The 21,815-nt window shown below is 49.6% G+C and overlaps 1 protein-coding gene across 1 annotated transcript in view; it reads left to right on the plus strand.

Moving 5' to 3' along the window:
- LOC128687888 (ileal sodium/bile acid cotransporter-like) overlaps positions 1 to 21,815 on the plus strand; it is a 58,001-nt gene that overhangs the window by 80 nt on the left and 36,106 nt on the right. The gene's annotated exons all lie outside the window — the stretch shown is intronic.

Consider the following 21,815-nt stretch of genomic DNA (forward strand, 5'->3'; position numbering starts at 1 on the left):
AAGTAACTCTGACTGCGAGTTGCGAAGCTAAGACCTTGGGTAGCTTCAAATTTAGATTGGATAAGTATGTAAGTTAATAGAGTTATCAAAACTTCTGTTCCTTGAGTAGCAGTGAAAATGAGTTGGACAAATATTTTTGTTTAGTGGGTTTGGGTTTGAGATTGAAGTGCCTAGTATGAGCCAGTAGACCTGCTGCAATGTTCCACTTTCCTAATGTTGACATCTTTAATTCCCATTATGGATCTCACAGGTAATAATATATTAATGCAGTTTAGTGAAACGAATAACGGGAGATCGATGAATGGGCAACGGTCCGTTGAAGTCGCTTTAATAAGACACATGTGAAACATTTGGCTATCTTTATTGGTGGAGATGTTTCGCCCACCAGTGGCTTCACCAGTCCAACAAGGGGAATTACTGCTGGTGGATACGGTCAAAGACGTGAAGATTTAGCTTAGGGTGGCCAGTCCCTCAGCCTTGAAGGAGAGTATTCAGTCTCTGGTTGAGGCGGAACAGTTGTCTTAGTGCTTGTGGATCACACTAAATGTGCCGTTACTCGATGATGGAGGTCTTCCTGGCAGGCGGGGAGTCCTCCTCGAGGTTGCTGGAAGGAGTGGGTTGGGGGTCCTCCTCGAGGTTGCTGGAGGGAGTGGGTTGGGGGATCCTCCTCGAGGTTGCTGGAGGGAGTGGGTTGGGGGATCCTCCTCGAGGTTGCTGGAGGGAGTGGGTTGGGGAATCCTCCTCGAGGTTGCTGGAGGGAGTGGATTGGGGGATCCTCCTCGAGGTTGCTGGAAGGAGTGGGTTGGGGGGTCCTCCTCGAGGTTGCTGGAGGGAGTGGGTTGGGGGATCCTCCTCGAGGTTGCTTGAGGGAGTGGGTTGGGGATCCTCCTCGAGGTTGCTGGAGGGAGTGGGTTGGGGGGTCCTCCTCGAGGTTGCTGGAGGGAGTGGGTTGGGGGTACTCGTCGAGGTTGCTGGAGGGAGTGGGTTGGGGTTTCCTCCTCGAGGTTGCTGGAGGGAGTGGGTTGGGGGATCCTCATCGAGGTTGCTGGAGGGAGTGGGTTAGGGGGTCCTCCTCGAGGTTGCTGGAGGGAGTGGGTTAGGGGGTCCTCCTCGAGGTTGCTGGAGGGAGTGGGTTGGGGGATCATCCTCGAGGTTACTGGAGGGAGTGTGTTGGGGAATCTTCCTCGAGGTTACTGGAGGGAGTGGGTTGGGGAATCCTCCTCGAGGTTGCTGGAGGGAGTGGGTTCCTCAGTGTTCAATTGGGGTTGTTGAACGCGTCTGTATAACCTTGCAGGTTGTTCGGTTTGTGAGTGTTTGTGTGGGTAGCAGCGAGGATAGTACTGAACCGTACAGCAGGAAACGGAAAAAACAAGTTAATCCTACATGATAGCATGGGAGGACCCTACATAACAGTAAGGGAGGATCCTACATAACAGTAAGGGAGGATCCTACATAAAAGCATGGGAGGATCCTACTTAATAACAAGGGAGGACCCTACACGACAGTATGAGAGGATCCTACATAATAGCAATGGAGGATCCTATATATTAGCATGGGAGGATCTTACATAGTAGCATGAGAGGATCTTACGTAATAGCAAGAGAGGACCCTACACGATTGCATGGGAGTATCCTACATAATAGTAAGGGAGGATAGTACATAATATCAAGGGAGGATCCTGCATACCACCATGGGAATATCCTACATAATAGCATGGGAGGATCCTGCATGATAGCATGGGAGGATCGTACATAATAGTATGGGAGGATCCTACACAATACCATGGGAGAATCCTACATAATAGTATGGGAAGATCCTACATAATAGCATGGGATGATCCTACACGATAGCAAGGGGGGATTCTACATAATAGCATGGCAGGATCCTACACGATAGCATGGGAGGATGCTACATAATACCATGGGAGGATGCTACATAATAACAAGGGAGGATCCTACATAAAAACATGGGAGGATCCTACACGATGGTATGGGAGGATCCTACGTAACATCATGGGAGGATGGTACATAATAGCATGGGAGGATGCTACATAATACCATGGGAGGATGCTACATAATAGCATGGGAGGATCCTACATAATAACAAGGGAGGATCCTACATAATAACATGGGAGGATCCTACACGATGGTATGGGAGGATCCTACATAACAGCATGGGAGGATCCTACATAACAGCATGGGAGAATCCTACATAACAGCATGGGAGGATCCTACATAACAGCATGGGAAGATCCTACATAACAGCATGGGAGAATCCTACATAACAGCATGGGAGGATCCTACATAACAGCATGGGAGAATCCTACATAACAGCATGGGAGGATCCTACATAACAGCATGGGAGAATCCTACATAACAGCATGGGAGGATCCTACATAACAGCATGGGAGGATCCTACATAACAGCATGGGAGGATCCTACATAACAGCATGGGAGGATCCTACATAACAGCATGGGAGGATCCTACATAACAGCATGGGAGAATCCTACATAACAGCATGGGAGGATCCTACATAACAGCATGGGAGGATCCTACATAACAGCATGGGAGGATCCTACATAACAGCATGGGAGGATCCTACATAACAGCATGGGAGGATCCTACATAACAGCATGGGAGGATCCTACATAACAGCATGGGAGGATCCTACATAACAGCATGGGAGGATCCTACATAACAGCATGGGAGGATCCTACATAACAGCATGGGAGAATCCTACATAACAGCATGGGAGGATCCTACATAACAGCATGGGAGGATCCTACATAACAGCATGGGAAGATCCTACATAACAGCATGGGAGGATCCTACATAACAGCATGGGAGGATCCTACATAACAGCATGGGAGGATCCTACATAGCAGCATGGGAGGATCCTACATAACAGCATGGGAGGATCCTACATAACAGCATGGGAGGATCCTACATAACAGCATGGGAGGATCCTACATAACAGCATGGGAGGATCCTACATACAAAATATAAGGAGTGATGATTTTACCTAACATTAATGAGGACTCAAGATCATACCAGTGAGGATCCTACACCACATCAGCGAGGATCCTACACCTTATTACTGAGGATCCTTCATCCTGCTTCCTGAAGAACTCAGTACCATATTTTGGCCAGACCAACTGGTCTCCAAGTGAGGCCAGATCAACTGGTCTCCATGTGTGGCCAGACCAACTGGTCTCCAGGTGTGGCCAGACCAACTGGTCTCCAGGTGTGGCCAGACCAACTGGTCTCCAGGTGTGGCCAGATCAACTGGTCTCCAGGTGTGGCCAGACGAACTAGTCTCCAGGTGTGGTCAGACCAACTGGTCTCCATGTGTGGCCAGACAAACTGGTCTCCAGGTGTGGCCAGACCAACTGATCTCCAGGTGTGGCCAGACCAACTGGTCTCCAGGTGTGGCCAGATCAACTGGTCTCCAAGTGTGGCCAGACCAACTGGTCTCCAGGTGTGGCCAGACCAACTAGTCTCCAGGTGTGGTCAGACCAACTGGTCTCCATGTGTGGCCAGACTAACTGGTCTCCAGGTGTAGCCAGACCAACTGGTTTACATGTGTGGCCAGACCAACTGGTCTCCAGGTGTGGCCAGACCAACTGGTCTCCATGTGATGCGAGATCAACTGGTCTCCAAGTGAGGCCAGACCAACTGGTTTCCAGGTGTGGCCAGACCAACTGGTCTCGATGTGTGGCAAGACCAACTGGTCTCCAAGTGTGGTCAGACTAACTGGTCCCCAGGTGTGGCCTGACCAACTGGTCTCCATTTGTGGCCAGACTAACTGGTTTCCAGGTATGGCCAGACCAACTGGTCTCCAGGCGTGGCCAGACCAGCTGGTCCCCAGGTATGACCAGCCTAACATTAGGGGGAAAGTTAGAAAAGCAGAGGTCAAGAAATACGTTAGATCATCTCTCCATAAGTGCAAAGGAACCACGACTTTTCAACACTCTCCCTTCATACCTGTCGAGAATTACTAACAGACAGTTACCTGTCTTCAAGAGGGAACTTTATTAATTTTATGTAGAATAGATTGAAGAAATCTCGTAGCTCGATTGGTAGCGCACTCAGCTCACACACTGAGGTCCGGGGATCGATCCCCGGTAGAAGCATTAGCACGTGTTTCCTTAAGACACCTGCTGTCCATGTTCACCAGTCAGTAAAATAGGTATCTGGGTGTTAGTCGGCTGGTGTGGGTCGCATTCTGGGAACAAAACTGACCTAATTTACGGGAAATGCTCGGCCTAACAAGGGGCTTTCTATACAGTAGTATGTCATTGATGTCAGCTAGGACTGTATACCTTGTACATGTACTTGTAGAAATAAAGATAATTATTATTATTATTATTATTATTATTATTATTATTATTATTATTATTATTATTATTATTATTATTATTATTAATTAATTAAGATAAAAGCATCAGAGATATAGAATTACATTTGGTTCGGTATATTCACTAATAAATTTTATTACCTGAAGTAATATACAGGATGTATACACCGTGGGGTGTATTTCTCTCAGAGTTTGTGTACTAAGAGTTTACTCTCATCCCTATTTTGGGGATTAAGGTATTCTTGTCTTGTGATGGACAAGGTTACCTGCAACATTAATAACCCTCGTGTAGTAGATAGGTTTTAAACCCCGTCCACCAGCCTGCCATTTGTAGCAGTGTTTTCACCTGTGACAGATTATGTTACTCTTCACCTGAATTTTTTATGTGATAATGTCAGTGTCATAGGTGAGGCGCAGTCCTGTATAGGTGACTATGTCAGTGTCATAGGTGAGGCGCAGTCCTGTATAGGTGACTATGTCAGTGTCATAGGTGAGGCGCAGTCCTGTATAGGTGACTATGTCAGTGTCATAGGTGAGGCGCAGTCCTGTATAGGTGACTATGTCAGTGTCATAGGTGAGGCGCAGTCCTGTATAGGTGACTATGTCAGTGTCAGGTGAGGCGCAGTCCTGTATGTATGCTAACTGTTATCGATGTCTCAGAATGCTATGTGTCCCTCCATTATTTTTAAATGGCTCTGAAAGGCTTGCCCAGGTACACCAGCCGCTGCTGTGATTGGTTCGACGGCTGATAAACACACACCAATCACAATTAATTTTCCCACATTCTCCTCAAAGACAAAAATACCCATATATTTTTCTCTCCGTATCCCTTAAAATGTAGTTCTCTGTCATGGTGACCGAACTGTATACCTTCATGAGTGTATACTGCGTACCATGCGGTAGTTTTAATAGGAAAACCAAGTGATATACTGATTATTTTCATGCTATAGTTAAGAAGCCTGTATACTGTGGGAAACACGATAGCCACAGTAGGGATCACAGAAGCTTGTCTCTCCTGGCCGCCACAGCTAAAGATATGCAGGATAAATGCTGTCAGAGGTGTTGCTGGCTATAACCCCAACTATAGTGTCAATGTAGGAATAGTGAGAACGATTTACATAGAATATATTAGAGTCTTGATTGATTATGCTGCGGCCATGTTAATGTTACCTAAGGAAAATTCTATCCGGCGCTTGGAGCTAAAGAGAAACGAAGCCCTCAGAATTATTCTTGGCCGTCATGAAACCGCTAATGTTGGTATTAGAATGTTAAGAAATAAAGCAGACACTGTCAGAAATAATGCATTTGCATTATGATTTATAACTTTCACTAACTGCATCACTGTAGATAACAAGAGCATTTCAGCCCTCCATGGAAGACGTCTTTGTTAACATGACATACCTTCAAGCCTCTCCCAAGAAGCTCAACACTTGTAATCTCTTACTTAAATCACTTATAAAAGCAACTGCTCAGGAAAAAATTTCTAGCTATTAGTAATAACTTATCACAAGTCATATACAGTGATGGATCTAAGCAGGAGTCTACTGGCAGGACTGCATCTGCTCTTGTTGCCACCTTCAGCAGGAGTCTGATGGCAGGGCTGCATCTGCTCTTGTTGCCGACTCCAGCAGGAGTCTACTGGCAGGGCTGCATCTGCTCTTGTTGCCGACTCCAGCAGGAGTCTACTGGCAGGGCTGCTCTTGTTGCCACTTTCAGCAGGAGTCTACTGGCAGGGCTGCTCTTGTTGCCACTTTCAGCAGGAGTCTACTGGCAGGGCTGCTCTTGTTGCCACTTTCAGCAGGAGTCTACTGGCAGGGCTGCTCTTGTTGCCACTTTCAGCAGGAGTCTACTGGCAGGGCTGCTCTTGTTGCCACTTTCAGCAGGAGTCTACTGGCAGGGCTGCTCTTGTTGCCACTTTCAGCAGGAGTCTACTGGCAGGGCTGCTCTTGTTGCCACTTTCAGCAGGAGTCTACTGGCAGGGCTGCTCTTGTTGCCACTTTCAGCAGGAGTCTACTGGCAGGGCTGCTCTTGTTGCCACTTTCAGCAGGAGTCTACTGGCAGGGCTGCTCTTGTTGCCACTTTCAGCAGGAGTCTACTGGCAGGGCTGCTCTTGTTGCCACTTTCAGCAGGAGTCTACTGGCAGGGCTGCTCTTGTTGCCACTTTCAGCAGGAGTCTACTGGCAGGGCTGCTCTTGTTGCCACTTTCAGCAGGAGTCTACTGGCAGGGCTGCTCTTGTTGCCACTTTCAGCAGGAGTCTACTGGCAGGACTGCTCTTGTTGCCACTTTCAGCAGGAGTCTACTGGCAGGGCTGCTCTTGTTGCCACCTCCAGCAGGAGTCTACTGGCAGGGCTGCTCTTGTTGCCACTTTCAGCAGGAGTCTACTGGCAGGGCTGCTCTTGTTGCCACTTTCAGCAGGAGTCTACTGGCAGGGCTGCTCTTGTTGCCACTTTCAGCAGGAGTCTACTGGCAGGGCTGCTCTTGTTGCCACTTTCAGCAGGAGTCTACTGGCAGGGCTGCTCTTGTTGCCACTTTCAGCAGGAGTCTACTGGCAGGGCTGCTCTTGTTGCCACTTTCAGCAGGAGTCTACTGGCAGGGCTGCTCTTGTTGCCACTTTCAGCAGGAGTCTACTGGCAGGGCTGCTTTTGTTGCCACCTCCAGCAGGAGTCTACTGGCAGGGCTGCTCTTGTTGCCACTTTCAGCAGGAGTCTACTGGCAGGGCTGCTCTTGTTGCCACCTCCAGCAGGAGTCTACTGGCAGGGCTGTTCTTGTTGCCACCTCCAGCAGGAGTCTACTGGCAGGGCTGCTCTTGTTGCCAACTCCAGCAGGAGTCTACTGGCAGGGCTGCTCTTGTTGCCACTTCCAGCAGGAGTCTACTGGCAGGGCTGCTCTTGTTGCCAACTCCAGCAGGAGTCTACTGGCAGGGCTGCTCTTGTTGCCACTTCCAGCAGGAGTCTACTGGCAGGGCTGCTCTTGTTGCCACTTCCAGCAGGAGTCTACTGGCAGGGCTGCTCTTGTTGCCACCTCCAGCAGGAGTCTACTGGCAGGGCTGCTCTTGTTGCCACTTCTAACAGGAGTCTACTGGCAGGGCTGCTCTTATTGCCACTTCCAGCAGGAGTCTACTGGTAGGGCTGCTCTTGTTGCCACTTCCAGCAGGAGTCTACTGGCAGGGCTGCATCTGCTATTGTTGCCGCCTCCAGCAGGAGTCTTCTCGCAGGGCTGCTCTTGTTGCCACAACCAGCAGGAGTCTACTGGCAGGGCTGCTCTTGTTGCCACCTCCAGCAGGAGTCTACTGTCAGGGTTGCTCTTGTTGCCACCTCCAGCAGGAGTCTACTGGCAGAGCTGCTCTTGTTGCCACTTCCAGCAGGAGTCTACTGGCAGGGCTGCTCTTGTTGCTACTTCTAGCAGGAGTCTACTGGCAGGGCTGCTCTTGTTGCCACCTCCAGCAGGATTCTACTGGCAGAGCTGCTCTTGTTGCCACTTCCAGCAGGAGTCTACTGGCAGGGCTGCTCTTGTTGCCACTTCCAGCAGGAGTCTACTGGCAGGGCTGCTCTTGTTGCCATCTCCAGCAGGAGTCTACTGGCAGGGCTGCTCTTGTTGCCACCTCCAGCAGGATTCTACTGGCAGTGCTGCTCTTGTTGCCACCTCCAGCACGAGTCTACTGGCAGGGCTGCTCTTGTTGCCACTTCCAGCAGGAGTCTACTGGCAGGGCTGCTCTTGTTGCCACTTCTAGCAGGAGTCTACTGGTAGGGCTGCTCTTGTTGCCACTTCCAGCAGGAGTCTACTGGCAGGGATGCTCTTGTTGCCACTTCCAGCAGGAGTCTACTGGCAGGGCTGCTATTGTTGCCACCTCACTAGTTAAGAACAATAGTATCTTTGATAACTTTGGCGTAAGAATTAACACCAGGGCGTCAACACTGCAAACCTAAATGTTTGCCATCTTAATGGCACTAAGGTGCACTTTTGGCACTGAACTTAACTCTATGATTATTGCTGTTTCAATAACATCACTTAAGGCTCTTGACTCACATGACTCTTAACAACATGCTCGTTGGAGGAGCCAGTTACAGATACTCAAAAATCAGAAAGGAAAAAGGAATTAATGAATAATTTTTATGGATTCCATCACACCCGTTCATAATAAAGTTGAGAAGTTTGCCAAAGAAAGTACTATGAGGGAAAATGTAGACGGAGATTTTGGTTTATCTGTGACTAGCATTAGGCATAATATTAGGAGAGAAGTAAATATTGAAAGGAATGCCATAGGAATAATTAGATCTAACACTCACTATGATACCCTGAACTTAAATAAGTGAGTTTGTGGAGTAATTTGCAATATGATCAGGTTTGGTTACAAGTATTTCTGGCAGTTTGGTTGACACATATATGATGATCGAACCAAATGCAATGTATGTGGCCAGCCATGTGGTCACTATCTTGAACACTCTGAGTTTGATTGTCCACTTATTGAGGAATATAGAGATAGACAGCATAATAAATTTGTGATAAGTCAAGTTATCTTATTAATGAAAGTTAATATACCAGACATATTAAGCAAATATCCTAAATTTGCTGGCAACAGGAGAGTTAATCGTAGGTATGTACCCAGATGTACTCCTGTTAACCCTTCTGGAGCCTAGTTCCTAAGCCTTATGGGTCTCTCTCTCTCTCTCTCTCTCTCTCTCTCTCTCTCTCTCTCTCTCTCTCTCTCTCTCTCTCTCTCTCTCTCTCTCTCTCTCTCTCTCTCTCTTTCTCTCTCTCCCACCTTCCTTCCCTCCACTGCTACCCCAGAATGTGCCTCATAACAAGACAATTTGGCAACCCACCAAACGAATTATCAAAACAGTAGTAATTGTGCTAACGCTCTTGTTTATTTTGACATTGAAAACATAAATAAAAGCCTTACAGTTTTCAGTAGTGTCAGGATCCACCTTCTTGAAGACTTCAGTAGTGTCAGGAGCCTCCTTCTTGAAGGCTTCATTAGTGCTGGATTTTACTTCTTGAAGGCTTCAGTAGTGTCGGGATCCTCATTGAAGGCTTCAGTAGTGTCGGGATCCTCATTGAAGGCTTCAGTAGTGTCGGGATCCTCATTGAAGGCTTCAGTAGTGTCAGGCTCTCCTTTCTTGAGGCTTCACTAGCGTAAAGGTCATTTTTCTTCTGGAAAGCTTCAGTGGTGTCAGAATCCTCCTACAGTTGCATCAGTAACTATACAGTTTCTCTCAAAATCTGACCAACTTGTGTCTTTGATGATATTAGTTCCGTCTTTCTAACATCAAGGTGGTATGTCGTCAGGTCACCCAGCTTAGGAAGTGTCCTAGTCTCTCTCATTATTCTCATTATTGACACATTTTGCTAATGTTGTGATAGCAGTTTTGTTCTCTTCAAACTTCTCGTTTCTCTTTCTTTTCTGGCAATGCTAAGATTTTTCTCTCGTTCATCATAAAATTTCACCTCAGCCTTCCCCAGCGGCATTCCAGCCCTCCTCAGCGACATCCCAACCCTTCCCAGTGATATTCCAGCCCTCCCCAGCATCGCCCTGTTCCTCCTCAGGATCATCCAGCCCTCCCCAGCATCACCCCGTCCCTCCTCAGGATCATCCAGCCCTCCCCAGCATCACCCCGTCCCTCCTCAGGATCATCCAGCCCTTCCCAGCATCACCCCGTCCCTCCTCAGGATCATCCAGCACTCCCCAGCATCACCCCGTCCCTCCTCAGGATCATCCAGCCCTCCCCAGCATCACCCCGTCCCTCCTCAGGATCATCCAGCCCTCCCCGGCATCACCCCGTCCCTCCTCAGGATCATCCAGCCCTCCCCAGGATCACCCCGTCCCTCCTCAGGATCATTCAGCCTTCCCCAGCATCACCCCGTCTCTCAGAATCATCCAACCCTTCCCGGTATCACCCCGTCCCTCCTCAGGATCATCCAGCCTTCCCCAGCATCACCCCGTCTCTCCTCAGAATCATCCAACCCTTCCCAGTATCATCCCGTCCCTCTTCAGGATCATCCAGCCCTCTCCAGCATCACCCCGTCCCTCCTCAGGATCATCCAGCCCTCCCTAGCATCACCCTGTCCCTCCTCAGGATCATCCAGCCTTCCCCAGCATCACCCCGTCTCTCCTCAGAATCATCCAACCCTTCCCAGTATCACCCCGTCCCTCCTCAGGATCATCCAGCCCTCCCTAGCATCACCCTGTCCCTCCTCAGGATCATCCAGCCTTCCCCAGCATCACCCCGTCTCTCCTCAGAATCATCCAACCCTTCCCAGTATCACCCCGTCCCTCCTCAGGATCATCCAGCCCTCCCTAGCATCACCCTGTCCCTCCTCAGGATCATCCAACCCTCCCCAGCATCACTCCGTCCCTCCTCAGGATCATCCAGCCCTCCCCAGCATCACTCCGTCCCTCCTCAGGATCATCCAGCCCTCCCTAGCATCACCCTGTCCCTCCTCAGGATCATCCAGCCTTCCCCAGCATCACCCCGTCTCTCCTCAGAATCATCCAACCCTTCCCAGTATCACCCCGTCCCTCTTCAGGATCATCCAGCCCTCTCCAGCATCACTCCGTCCCTCCTCAGGATCATCCAGCCCTCCCTAGCATCACCCTGTCCCTCCTCAGGATCATCCAACCCTCCCCAGCATCACCCCGTCCCTCCTCAGGATCATCCAGCCCTCCCTAGCATCACCCTGTCCCTCCTCAGGATCATCCAGCCCTCCCCAGCATCACCCCAGCAACACCGCTCTTCTCCCACTTCTGTATGAAACAATGACCTAGCGGTACAGCTCGTTAGCATCAGAGGACAAGGCCTGGAGGACATATCAAAGGAGCTGCAAGGTGGTCACCCACAATTGGAAACACCAACAGTCATGATCAACGCTTTAAGACAAGGGCGTCCCAGTTTTGTAATCAACAATGGGCCCAAGATTTCCAACAGCCTCCCATCAGTCATAAGAGGAAACTACCAATAGATCCTTCGCCGTCTTCAAGAAGGTACTTGATAAGTTCTTTGTGACAGTTCGTATTCACCCGGGCTGTGGTTCATTCGTTGGACTGTGTGCGGCCAGCAGTAACAGCCTGGGTGATCAGGCCTTGGTCCACCAGGAGCCCTGGTCTAGGACCTGAGGGACTGACCACCTCAAAACTTCAAGGGTGATGGACTGATTACATCGTCTTCAAGTCTCTTCTGCTTCTATGAACTTTTCTGTACTCGACTGACGAAGCCTACTGTGTAGGCGAAACGTTTCGAAATAGAGATACCTAACTGTTGCATATGTGTCTTACCTAACAACCTGTCGGTATTTTATACCATTTTAATGTTCAATGTGAGTGTGTGTATTCATATATGGTAGCAAGGGTCAAGTCTCAGCTCCCGGCCCCGCCTCTTCACTGTATATGTGCGGGTGTGTGCGTGCAGAGGTTACATAATAGCTAGAGCAGAAGGTGTAGTAATGTATATTTACGTTTAATAATACTTCAAGGAAGCTGCAGACCTTCCTCTGATCTTCGACGTACATGTGACTTATGTCGTGAGTTCTCTCTTACAACTTGGCCTGACACCAAAGTATTTGTTGATGATCAAGACACATGTGCAACAGCTGGGTATCTTTATTGTTGGAACGTTTCGCCTGCACAGTAGGCTTCTTCAGTCAAATACAAAGGCAGCAGGTGTAGTAGTGAAATGAAGATGATGTAATCAGTCCACCAACCTGGAGAAATAGTTTGAGGTGGTCAGTCCCTCACTGACTGACCACCAATAAAGATACCCAGCTGTTACACATGTGTCTTAATCATCAACTTGTCGGTATTTTATACAATTTCCAGCCAGACTGTTGACTGCTTGAGTCAGGCTGGCCGCTGTGTGCAGGGCTAGCTAGCCATCACAGCCTGGATAAGCCTATCATAACAAGCACAACTCCTCGATTATTTGCATAAGACTCATTTATATTACAACATAATCACAGCGCCCATCCAAGAACCGACACAAGATGACTGAAGAAGCTATGATTACCTTGGAAATACTCCGAGAAACTCAAGTGAAGATCCAAGAAGAAGGAGAAGCAGCATCCGGCAGGCACCTCCTCAGTGACTACCAAAATAAGTGTACAGAAATACAGGACTATCAGCCGAGATGTCTCCCTGCTGGACAAAACATTAAAATGTCAGGGAAAATCAATCTTGTTTCATTTATTTTACGTCCTTGTAAGAGGAATACCATAAGCGAAGTTTGCGAAAGAAATTATCCTCGTGGATGACTCGAACATATCAAAAAAACATAGAAAACAAAATTCCACCTTCGGAAGAAATGCAAAATTGATATGAAGTATATAGAAATGTGAAAAAAAATCATTTGAAATAACAGAGCGACCTGCAAGTAATCAAGGAAAGACGGTAATATGCACACGCAGATGTTAACAGCGAGGTGGTGGGCATAACTTCGAGGGAAAATGACCTACACGAACTTCACAGACAGTGAACTGGTTAGCAAATACCGTTGAATTTACAGAAGTTGTAACACCTTACTCGTGGGGTACTACTGTGCCCGCTACACCTGTCAGGGTGAAGGCTGTGCTGATGGTGCTTCAGTTACCATACTGAGACCACAGTCATGATACCAACACCACAGCTACTATACTGGGAGCACTACAATGATACCAACACCACAGCTACCAGTTATGGTGTACCGTAGTTCGATCGCTAGCGAACTCAGCTCACACACTGAGGTCGGGGGTTTGAATCACCTCTGGTACGGATGGAAAACATTAGGGACGTGTTTCCGTAAGGCACCTGCTGTCCCTGTCTCTGTTCACCCATCAGTTTAAAATGGGTACCTGGATGTTAGTAGACTGGTGTGAGTCGTATCCTGGGGCAAAACCGACCTAATTTGTCCGAAATGCTGAGCATAACAAGAAGCTTTCTATATAGTAGTATGTCACTGATGTCAGCTATGGTTTGTATACCTTGTACATATACTTGTAGTAAATAAAGATATTATTATATTATTATACTGAGACCACTACCATGATACCAACTCCACAACTACTCTACTGAGACCACTACCATGATACCAACTCCACAACTACTCTACTGAGACCACTACCATGATACCAACTCCACAACTACTCTACTGAGACCACTACCATGATACCAACTCCACAACTACTATACTGAGACCACTACAACGACCAGCACCACAGTTACCATACTGAGAACACTACCGTGATACCAGCACCACAGCTACCATGCCAGGAACTCTGCCTACCTTACTTCCAACGGGCAAAGCGACCCCGATGTAAACTCCCACAAGTCAGTAAGAGCAGTAAGCTGAAGCAGCCGTAAAAGAGAATTAATGAAAATCTTTAAAAGTACTTTGTATACCTCCACCGTGACAAGTGTATTCAGGTATGGACACCGGAGTTTGAGAACCATTTTTTTTAAACCCCCTACAAAAAAGTTCAACGCGTTGTAAGGAAAGTCTTTACGGAAATCATTCGTCTCTCTCCTTCTAGGATAGGTTAAGGACACTCCCAACTCTTGCAGACGCAGCGTGACGTGGCTCCTCTCATACACGCGAGTACAAGGTACTCAAAGGTGTCGGCAGAGCAAACAGTGAGAGTCTGTTGGAAATGAGAGTCACAAGGACGAGAGAGCATAGGTGGGAGTTGAGTACACAGATCTTCCACAGAGATATTAGGAAATACTTCTTGAGACTTTAGGTGATAAGCAAGCGGAACGAGTTTAATGAGAAGGTGGGGGAGGGGGAAGCAATCTCCATACACAGTTACAAGAATAGGCATAATACGGGCCAGAAGGCCAGGAATCAGTAAATGCCAACTAAATTTTGTAGCCAAGAAGCTAGGCCAAGAACTGACTCTCGACTTCCTCGAAAACCCAACTCGACAGACACAGAGTGATAAATAAATACACACACTATGACATACGGTGAGGGATTTCGAGAGTTTTCCTACTGTTGTAACCCTGCCCGAGGCCAGGTGTCTCTGTTGAACCTGTGAGCGTCATGTTATTTGTTCCTGCCACCTGCAGGGCACCAGCTATCACAGTCTGGTCAGCCAGGCACCACCTGCACAGTAATCCTCGTCCATCCAGAAGATTTCTAGGTTTCTTCGGCCGATTTTTTTTTTCATATCGTAGAGTTGTTGACTCAATGTAAACGTTGAGGATTTTTTAATAATTATTATTTCGTTTATGATGAGTGGCTGAGGTTCTCACACCACTGAGGTTCTCACATCGCTGAGGTTCTCACATCACTGAGGTTCTCACATCACTGAGGTTCTCACATCACTGAGGTTCTCACATCACTGAGATTCTCACATCACTGAGGTTCTCACATCACTGAGGTTCTCACATCACTGAGGTTCTCACACCACTGAGGTTCTCACATCACTGAGGTTCTCACATCACTGAGGTTCTCACATCACTGAGATTCTCACATCACTGAGGTTCTCACATCACTGAGGTTCTCACATCACTGAGATTCTCACACCACTGAGGTTCTCACATCACTGAGGTTCTCACATCACTGAGGTTCTCACATCACTGAGGTTCTCACATCACTGAGGTTCTCACATCACTGAGGTTCTCACATCACTGAGGTTCTCACACCACTGAGGTTCTCACATCACTGAGGTTCTCACATCACTGAGATTCTCACACCACTGAGGTTCTCACATCACTGAGGTTCTCACATCACTGAGATTCTCACATCACTGAGGTTCTCACATCACTGAGGTTCTCACACCACTGAGGTTCTCACATCACTGAGGTTCTCACATCACTGAGATTCTCACACCACTGAGGTTCTCACATCACTGAGGTTCTCACATCACTGAGATTCTCACATCACTGAGGTTCTCACATCACTGAGGTTCTCACATCACTGAGGTTCTCACATCACTGAGGTTCTCACATCACTGAGGTTCTCACATCACTGAGGTTCTCACATCACTGAGGTTCTCACACCACTGAGGTTCTCACATCACTGAGGTTCTCACATCACTGAGGTTCTCACATCACTGAGATTCTCACATCACTGAGGTTCTCACATCACTGAGGTTCTCACATCACTGAGGTTCTCACATCACTGAGGTTCTCACATCACTGAGGTTCTCACATCACTGAGGTTCTCACATCACTGAGGTTCTCACATCACTGAGGTTCTCACATCACTGAGGTTCTCACACCACTGAGGTTCTCACACCACTGAGGTTCTCACATCACTGAGGTTCTCACATCACTGAGGTTCTCACACCACTGAGGTTCTCACACCACTGAGGTTCTCACATCACTGAGGTTCTCACATCACTGAGGTTCTCACATCACTGAGGTTTATGCATCGCTGAGGAGAATCGTAGGTAATTAGATTAATTGCAAAGACCCTAATGGAAATAAGTCACTTTGACCTTATTGGGGCTATTCAAGGTAATTTACATATATGTTAAACTAAGCAATAAGATCACGGTAATCAGGTGATATCATAATACCAAAACCAACCAATGTGAAAAAATAGTGAAATTTCAAGTACTTAGGTAAGTTCTCGCATGATCAAGGACCTTGATAATGTTAGAAATTACGAAAGCGCTTGGAATTTAACTATTTTTTTACAGTGGTTGTTTTACATATGTTAATATATGATAATTGTACTTAAGTGCACCTGTGCCTAGATAAACTTACTTGGACCTTACTTGGACCTTACTTGGACCTTACTTGGACCTTACTTGGACCTGGGGGCCATCAGGTCTCAGGGACCCACCTTCATGAGGCACAATATAATGTACACACCACACAACACCTGCTGGCACCTCAGATTTCACATCACACTAAACAACACCTGCTGGCACCTCAGATTTCACATCACACTACACAACACCTGCTGGCACCTCAGACTTCACATCACACTACACAACACCTGCTGGCACCTCAGACTTCACATCACACTACACAACACCTGCTGGCACCTCAGACTTCACATCACACCACACAACACCTGCTGGCACCTCAGACTTCACATCACACTACACAACACCTGCTGGCACCTCAGACTTCACATCACACCACACAACACCTGCTGGCACCTCAGACTTCACATCACACCACACAACACCTGCTGGCACCTCAGACTTCACATCACACCACACAACACCTGCTGGCACCTCAGACTTCACATCACACCACACAACACCTGCTGGCACCTCAGACTTCACATCACACCACACAACACCTGCTGGCACCTCAGACTTCACATCACACCACACAACACCTGCTGGCACCTCAGACTTCACATCACACCACACAACACCTGCTGGCACCTCAGACTTCACATCACACCACACAACACCTGCTGGCACCTCAGACTTCACATCACACCACACAACACCTGCTGGCACCTCAGACTTCACATCACACCACACAACACCTGCTGGCACCTCAGACTTCACATCACACCACACAACACCTGCTGGCACCTCAGACTTCACATCACACCACACAACACCTGCTGGCACCTCAGACTTCACATCACACCACACAACACCTGCTGGCACCTCAGACTTCACATCACACCACACAACACCTGCTGGCACCTCAGACTTCACATCACACCACACAGCACCTGCTGGCACCTCAGGCTTCACATCACACCACACAACACCTGCTGGCACCTCAGACTTCACATCACACCACACAGCACCTGCTGGCACCTCAGGCTTCACATCACACCACACAACACCTGCTGGCACCTCAGACTTCACATCACACCACACAACACCTGCTGGCACCTCAGACTTCACATCACACCACACAACACCTGCTGGCACCTCAGACTTCACATCACACCACACAGCACCTGCTGGCACCTCAGGCTTCACATCACACCACACAACACCTGCTGGCACCTCAGACTTCACATCACACCACACAGCACCTGCTGGCACCTCAGGCTTCACATCACACCACACAACACCTGCTGGCACCTCAGACTTCACATCACACCACACAACACCTGCTGGCACCTCAGACTTCACATCACACCACACAACACCTGCTGGCACCTCAGACTTCACATCACACCACACAACACCTGCTGGCACCTCAGACTTCACATCACACCACACAACACCTGCTGGCACCTCAGACTTCACATCACACCACACAACACCTGCTGGCACCTCAGACTTCACATCACACCACACAACACCTGCTGGCACCTCAGACTTCACATCACACCACACAACACCTGCTGGCACCTCAGACTTCACATCACACCACACAACACCTGCTGGCACCTCAGACTTCACATCACACCACACAACACCTGCTGGCACCTCAGACTTCACATCACACCACACAACACCTGCTGGCACCTCAGACTTCACATCACACCACACAACACCTGCTGGCACCTCAGACTTCACATCACACCACACAACACCTGCTGGCACCTCAGACTTCACATCACACCACACAGCACCTGCTGGCACCTCAGGCTTCACATCACACAACACAACACCTGCTGGCACCTCAGACTTCACATCACACCACACAACACCTGCTGGCACCTCAGACTTCACATCACACCACACAACACCTGCTGGCACCTCAGACTTCACATCACACTACACAACACCTGCTGGCACCTCAGACTTCACATCACACCACACAGCACCTGCTGGCACCTCAGACTTCACGTCACACCACACAACACCTGCTGGCACCTCAGACTTCACATCACACCACACAGCACCTGCTGGCACCTCAGGCTTCACATCACACCACACAACACCTGCTGGCACTTCAGACTTCACATCACACCACACAACACCTGCTGGCACCTCAGACTTCACATCACACCACACAACACCTGCTGGCACCTCAGACTTCACATCACACTACACAACACCTGCTGGCACCTCAGACTTCACACCACACCACACAACACCTGCTGGCACCTCAGACTTCACATCACACCACACAACACCTGCTGGCACCTCAGACTTCACATCACACCACACAACACCTGCTGGCACCTCAGACTTTACATCACACCACACAACACCTGCTGGCACCTCAGACTTCACATCACACCACACAACACCTGCTGGCACCCCGCACCTCACCACCTCAAAACTAGAAATTGACCCAGGATCCAAATCTCCTTCTGGCTCTTCCACAAACCCCACCAACTCCTCCACACCGCCACCAACTCTTCCACACCTCCACCAGCCCTCCTCCAACTCTTCCACACCTCCATCAACCCTCCACCAACACTTCCACACCTCCATCAACCCTCCACCAACACTTCCACACCTCCACCAACCCTCCACCAACACTTCCACACCTCCACCAACCCTCCTCCAACACTTCTACACCTAACATACAAACAAGATTTCTCCTCTGGCTTCGACAGAATCAACAGTGACTTGATGACTGAGGTAGAGAAAGAGGTGTATCTCTCTCTCTCTCTCTCTCTCTCTCTCTCTCTCTCTCTCTCTCTCTCTCTCTCTCTCTCTCTCCCTTCACCTCCATTGCGCACTCTCCACCTTCCCTTACCCTCCCTTTACCTTCCCTTCCCTCTTGCTACAGGCTTGGGGATTAGATTAGATTTGGGGAAAGCACGAAGAGTGAAGGAATCTTGCCCAAGGGCGGAAGGTAAATAAAGTGACGTAACAACCCACGTCATTAGCCATGTGTCCCGGATGCTGGTGAGGATGAGGGTGAGGATGAGGATGAGGATGAGGGTGAGGATGAGGGTGAGGATGAGGATGAGGATGAGGATGAGGTGAGGATGAGGATGACGGGTGAGGATGAGAGGTGAGGATGAGAGGTGAGGATGAGAGGTGAGGATGAGAGGTGAGGATGAGGGTGAGGATGAGAGGTGAGGATGAGGGTGAGGATAAGAGGTGAGGATAAGGATGACGGGTGAGGAATGAGACACTTGGGAAACATTTAGGAATCTTTATTCCAAAATAAGGTCCCCAGATGTTACACAAGTGTCTTATTGTTCAACTTGTCTGGTTTGTCAACCAGTTACATCATATGATGGGTGAGGGTGATGGGTGAGGGTGAGGATGATGGGTGAGAGTGATGGGTGAGGGTGATGGGTGAGGGTGAGGATGATGGGTGAGAGTGATGGGTGAGGGTGATGGGTGAGGGTGAGGATGATGGGTGAGAGTGATGGGTGAGGGTGATGGGTGAGGGTGAGGATGATGGGTGAGAGTGATGGGTGAGGGTGATGGGTGAGGGTGAGGATGATGGGTGAGAGTGATGGGTGAGGGTGATGGGTGAGGGTGAGGATGATGGGTGAGAGTGATGGGTGAGGGTGATGGGTGAGGGTGAGGATGATGGGTGAGAGTGATGGGTGAGGGTGATGGGTGAGGGTGAGGATGATGGGTGAGAGTGATGGGTGAGGGTGATGGGTGGGGGTGAGGATGATGGGTGAGAGTGATGGGTGAGGGTGATGGGTGAGGGTGAGGATGATGGGTGAGAGTGATGGGTGAGGGTGATGGGTGAGGGTGAGGGTGATGGGTGAGGGTGAGGATGATGGGTGAGGGTGAGGATGATGGGTGAGGGTGAGGATGATGGGTGAGGGTGAGGATGATGGGTGAGGGTGAGGATGATGGGTGAGGGTGAGGATGATGGGTGAGAGTGATGGGTGAGGGTCAGGATGATGGGTGAGAGTGATGGGTGAGGGTGATGGGTGAGGGTGAGGATGATGGGTGAGAGTGATGGGTGAGGGTGATGGGTGAGGGTGAGGATGATGGGTGAGAGTGATGGGTGAGGGTGATGGGTGAGGGTGAGGATGATGGGTGAGAGTGATGGGTGAGGGTGATGGGTGAGGGTGAGGATGATGGGTGAGAGTGATGGGTGAGGGTGATGGGTGAGGGTGAGGATGATGGGTGAGAGTGATGGGTGAGGGTGATGGGTGGGGGTGAGGATGATGGGTGAGAGTGATGGGTGAGGGTGATGGGTGAGGGTGAGGATGATGGGTGAGAGTGATGGGTGAGGGTGATGGGTGAGGGTGAGGGTGATGGGTGAGGGTGAGGATGATGGGTGAGGGTGAGGATGATGGGTGAGGGTGAGGATGATGGGTGAGGGTGAGGATGATGGGTGAGGGTGAGGATGATGGGTGAGGGTGAGGATGATGGGTGAGAGTGATGGGTGAGGGTCAGGATGATGGGTGAGAGTGATGGGTGAGGGTGAGGATGATGGGTGAGAGTGAGGATGATGGGTGAGGATGATGGGTGAGGATGATGGGTGAGGATGATGGGTGAGGGTGAGGATGATGGGTGAGGGTGAGGATGATGGGTGAGGGTGAGGATGATGGGTGAGGGTGAGGATGATGGGTGAGAGTGATGGGTGAGGGTGAGGATGATGGGTGAGAGTGATGGGTGAGGGTGAGGATGATGGGTGAGAGTGATGGGTGAGGGTGATGGGTGAGGGTGAGGATGATGGGTGAGAGTGATGGGTGAGGGTGATGGGTGAGGGTGAGGATGATGGGTGAGAGTGATGGGTGAGGGTGATGGGTGAGGGTGAGGATGATGGGTGAGAGTGATGGGTGAGGGTGATGGGTGAGGGTGATGGGTGAGGGTGATGGGTGAGGGTGATGGGTGAGGGTGAGGATGATGGGTGAGGGTGAGGATGATGGGTGAGGGTGAGGATGATGGGTGAGGGTGAGGATGATGGGTGAGGGTGAGGATGATGGGTGAGGGTGAGGATGATGGGTGAGAGTGATGGGTGAGGGTGAGGATGATGGGTGAGAGTGATGGGTGAGGGTGAGGATGATGGGTGAGAGTGAGGATGATGGGTGAGGATGATGGGTGAGGGTGAGGATGATGGGTGAGGGTGAGGATGATGGGTGAGGGTGAGGATGATGGGTGAGGGTGAGGATGATGGGTGAGGGTGAGGATGATGGGTGAGAGTGATGGGTGAGGGTGAGGATGATGGGTGAGGGTGAGGATGATGGGTGAGGATGATGGGTGAGGGTGAGGATGATGGGTGAGAGTGATGGGTGAGGGTGATGGGTGAGGGTGAGGATGATGGGTGAGAGTGATGGGTGAGGGTGATGGGTGAGGGTGATGGGTGAGGGTGATGGGTGAGGGTCAGGATGATTGGTGAGGGTGAGGATGATGGGTGAGGGTGAGGATGATGGGTGAGGGTGAAGATGATGGGTGAGGGTGAGGATGATGGGTGAGGGTGAGGATGATGGGTGAGAGTGATGGGTGAGGGTGAGGATGATGGGTGAGGGTGAGGATGATGGGTGAGGGTGAGGATGATGGGTGAGAGTGATGGGTGAAGGTGAGGATGATGGGTGAGGGTGAGGATGATGGGTGAGGGTGAGGATGATGGGTGAGGGTGAGGATGATGGGTGAGGGTGAGGATGATGGGTGAGGGTGAGGGTGAGGGTGAGGATGATGGGTGAATGTGAGGATGATGGGTGAGAGTGATGGGTGAGG

This window comes from Cherax quadricarinatus, chromosome 10, assembly GCF_038502225.1.
Source record: "Cherax quadricarinatus isolate ZL_2023a chromosome 10, ASM3850222v1, whole genome shotgun sequence".
Classification (NCBI taxonomy): Eukaryota; Metazoa; Arthropoda; class Malacostraca; order Decapoda; family Parastacidae; genus Cherax; species Cherax quadricarinatus.